Source organism: Mandrillus leucophaeus, unplaced genomic scaffold (genome assembly GCF_000951045.1).
Source record: "Mandrillus leucophaeus isolate KB7577 unplaced genomic scaffold, Mleu.le_1.0 Scaffold101, whole genome shotgun sequence".
Classification (NCBI taxonomy): Eukaryota; Metazoa; Chordata; class Mammalia; order Primates; family Cercopithecidae; genus Mandrillus; species Mandrillus leucophaeus.
The window spans coordinates 1878320-1882381 of record NW_012098210.1 but is presented as its reverse complement, the minus strand read 5'-3'; positions in this window follow the sequence as shown (position 1 = coordinate 1882381).

The window sequence follows — 4062 nt, the reverse complement described above, 5'->3', positions numbered from 1 at the left end:
GCTCACTGCAGCCTGGGCTCAAGCGATTCTCCTACCTCAGCCTCCCAAGTAGCTGGGACCACAGGCATGTGCCACCACACCTGGCCAATTTTTAAATTATCTGTAGTGATGACGTCTCTCTATGTTGCCCAGTCTGGTCTCTCGAACTCCTGGGCTCAAGTGATCCTTCTGCCTTTGCCTCTCAAAGTGCTGGGATTACAGGCGTGAGCCACCGTGCCCAGCCTTAAAGCTATTTTTATTTTTTAATTTAAAATGTATTTATAGGCCAGGCGCGGTGGCTCACACCTGTAATCCCAGCACTTTGGGAGGCCAAGGCAGGAGGATCACAAGGTCAGGTTTGAGACCAGCCTGGCCAACATGGCGAAACCCCATCTTTACTAAAAATACAAAAAAAATTAGCCAGGCGAGGTGGTGGGTGCCTGTAATCCCAGCTACTTGGGAGGCCAAGGCAAGAGAATCGCTTTAACCCAGGAGTCGGAGGTTGCAGTGAGCTGAGATCACGCCACTGCACTCCAGTCTGGGCGACAGAACGGGACTCCGAAAAAAAAATATATTTATTTATTTATTTAAAATTAGAGATGGGGCCGAGCACAGTGGCTCATGCCTGTAATCCCAGCACTTTAGGAGACCAAGGCCGGTGGATCACTTGAAGCCAGGAGTTTGAGACCAGACTGGCCAATATGGTGAAACCCCATTTCTACTAAAAATACAAAAATTAACCTGGCGTGGTGACGCATGCCTGTAATCCCAGCTTCTTGAGAAGCTAAGACAGAATTGCTTGAACCCAGGAGGTGGAGGTTGCACTGAGCCGAGGTTATGCCACTGCACTGCAGCCTGGGTTGACAGAGTAAGACTCTGTCTCAAAAAAAAAAAAAAAAAATTAGAGATGGGGTCTTGCTATGTGTTGCTGAGACTGGTCTTGACCTCCTGTCTGGGTCTCTCAAGTAGCTGGGATTACAGGCATGAGCTGCCATGCCTGGCTCTAAAGCTTTTGTATAATAAATTTATTTTTATTTCAGTCCTCACAATGACCCTGGGAGGTGGGTACCATGATTTTCCTTACTTCACACCGGCAGAAAGTAAGGCACAGACAAGTTCAGTGAGCTGCCCAAGCCATGAAGTTTCAAGCAACAGAGGCCAGACCCTGAGCCGGGCTACCGGGAGCCAGTGTTGCTGCAACAACAACTGCCCAGTGTTGCCTCTCAAAGGGTCCTTGCAGTCCCTGAGGGGTCATTCCTGAAAAGGCCGACGTCATGGCCTGAGTACAGGCGGCCCCTCCTGGGATGCTGGCCCCCTCCCTGCCCTTGGTGGAGATGGGGCTGCTGTGTCCTCTGGAGCTTCCTCACAGCATCCGGCTGCACCCTGGAGAGGAGGCCAAGAGCCTGTGGCAACTGCAAGAGCTAGGGGCTACACACAGCTTGAGAGGCAGAGGGTGCCCGGCCTGAGCCCCAGACTAGCAGGGCACTCTGGTGGCCCAGGGAGAGAGGCCATGTCCTCTTTAGACCTGCCACCTTGGGATTAGGAACAAAAAGTGGCTTTTTCAGGCTGGGTCCGTTTAGCTATGGCTCCCCCTGCACCTTCCCCCAGGCCCAGAACCCCCGGCCCCACTCCCACCCCAGGTCTGAGATGGTACCTGCCCTGATCCCCACATACTAAGGTCCTGGTGGGCGTAGGAATTGGGACAAACAGTTGTCAGGTTCCCTGGGGCTCTCCCCACCTTTGAACCTTACTTGGCGTGGAGTTCTTGTTCCCCATAGTAGCTCCCCCCACTCATGTTTCTACCTGGGAGGGGGTGATGGGTCATGTGCCAAATGTGTCCCCAAGGCCCCCAGTTTCAGGGTCGGAGTCCCCATTCCCTGCTCTATGGGGGTGTGGGGGTGTCATGTCTTGCACTTTCCCCAGCAGTCTGCCACCCCTCTACCCCGTGAGAACAAGTCCTTCTCATTCTGTGTCCCTTGACTCCACAACCGACGGAGGCTGCCTTGTCCACAAGTCAGGGATTCCTGTTTCTGGTGCAGCCAGTACAAAGCCCCTGTCCTCGCCACTCTGGGCTTGTGCTGTTCTTGGTCCCTTATCTTGTTGTCACAGGGCTAACCCTCCCCACACACCTGGCTGTCCCCTGCCCCACAGCTCCTAGGCCAGGGCCTGTCCCTGCCCCTAACACCCAGCCCCTCGGTTCCTCTTACCCTCTTCTTGGACCCTAAGCCCTTTCTGGGTAACCAGAAAGCTCAGAGACGGTCTCCAGGTGACCCCCAGTCTGTCCCTCTCCCCGAATCCAGAGCATTGCAGTCACAGTAGAGGCAATTGCTGTCATTCCGCGGCCCATGACAGCCTGGCGGCCCGCACTCCTCCCCCGTGATGCCCTGCACAGACAGGCCCACGTGTGTCCCCAGATGCCTGAATCACTGCTGACGGCTGGGGACCTGGCCACCGTGGGCTCCTGGGGAGCCACTGGGGAGGGGGCAGCGGCCGCATCTCGCCTCCAAGGGAACACCTGCGGACATAAATAGGCAGCCAGCAGAGGCAGCAGCACAGAGCCACCAAGCAGCACTGCATACGGGGTCCACCTGTGTGCACCAGGATGCCCGACACCATGCTGCCCGCCTGCTTCCTCGGCCTACTGGCCTTCTCCTCCGCATGCTACTTCCAGAACTGCCCGAGGGGCGGCAAGAGGGCCATGTCCGACCTGGAGCTGAGACAGGTACTTCCCACCGTGGGCCATCTCAGGGCTGCCACAGCGGGCAGTGCTGACACCCTGGGTCAGGGGCTAGGAAAGAGGGAAGTCATGGGTGGTGGTAGCCTTTAGGGGAAGTGTAGGGGAGGAAGAGAGAGGCATGGCATGGCTGGGCAGAGGAGCCAATGGGGTGGACCAGAGGAAACCACGCTTTGGAGGAGGCTGGGAGAGGCTGAAGGGGCTCCTGGTCACTGTCACCATCCAGACAGGGATTCAGGGAAGTGAGGGATGCTTCCCCAGTGACTGGGCTTGGGGCTGGATCAGGGAGAACGGGGCATCATGGCCTCCCCTGTGCCCATGGCGTTCTTGCATCTGGACTGGCTGGGGCAGCAGAGGCTCCGTCCTACCTGGCATTGGAGGCTTTTCTCGTCCAGCCCCAGCCTCCCAGGCACAGGCGCCCAGGCCCCCACACAGAAGATGGCCTCTGGTCTGAGCGCACTTGAGTGGGGCATCCTGTGGGGAAGTTCTGCTGGGAACCTGGCCTAATTCTCTAGTGCTGGACGTTTCCTCCATTTCCAGCAGAGCTGAAGGAAATCCAATCACGATGTGCATGCAATTCTGTGCAGGCTCAGTGATGAGCCGTTGAGCAAATTAGACCACACCAAACTCAGCTGGAAGTCTAATGCGCTATCCATTGCGCCAGAGAACCGACTGTTGAGCAAATTAGAGTAGCCGAGTGGGCAACCCCCGCAGTCTCCCTTCCTCCTGCTAGGCTTCTTTGGGGTCCTGAGACACCTGGGTGTCCGTGCCCTCCTCTAGGGCTGAGGCCCCTGCCACCCACAGGCGGACTGAGCAGGGGGTCAGGGCCCCAGCTGAGGCCGTCAAGCTTGGCAGGAGGCAGGGGCAAGGCAAGACAGGAGACAGGAAATGGGAGGAAGGGCCGGGGTTCTGGATGCGCAGGGCCTCTCTGCATGGTGTAGTGGGGAAGTGGGTGGGCCGGGGCTCAAGCTGCAGCAGTGTGAGGAGGAAGGAGGAAGGGTTTGGAGTGGGGGAAGGTGGGGCAGCTGCAAGAGTGGCGCCCACCAGCGATGGCCCCGAGGCTCGAGGAAGGGCTCCCAACGCTGTAGTCCACCGGAGACCCGTCCCTGGCTGAGGGGGAGGACGCTGAGGGCTATCACTGAGAAGTCATTCAAGAAACCAAGGTGCTGAGCGGATTTGGACGCCTGGCCCGTGACTGCGGTCGAGGCCCAGACGGCGCCCCAGTGCGCCTGCAAGCTGCAGCCCCGGTGTCCCACCCGCACTCCGAGACCTGGACCCGAGCATCCCCGCCTCGCGGGGTTCCCCTCCAATCCCCCGACTCCCGGCTCCCCCTCCTCCCGCTTACCCCG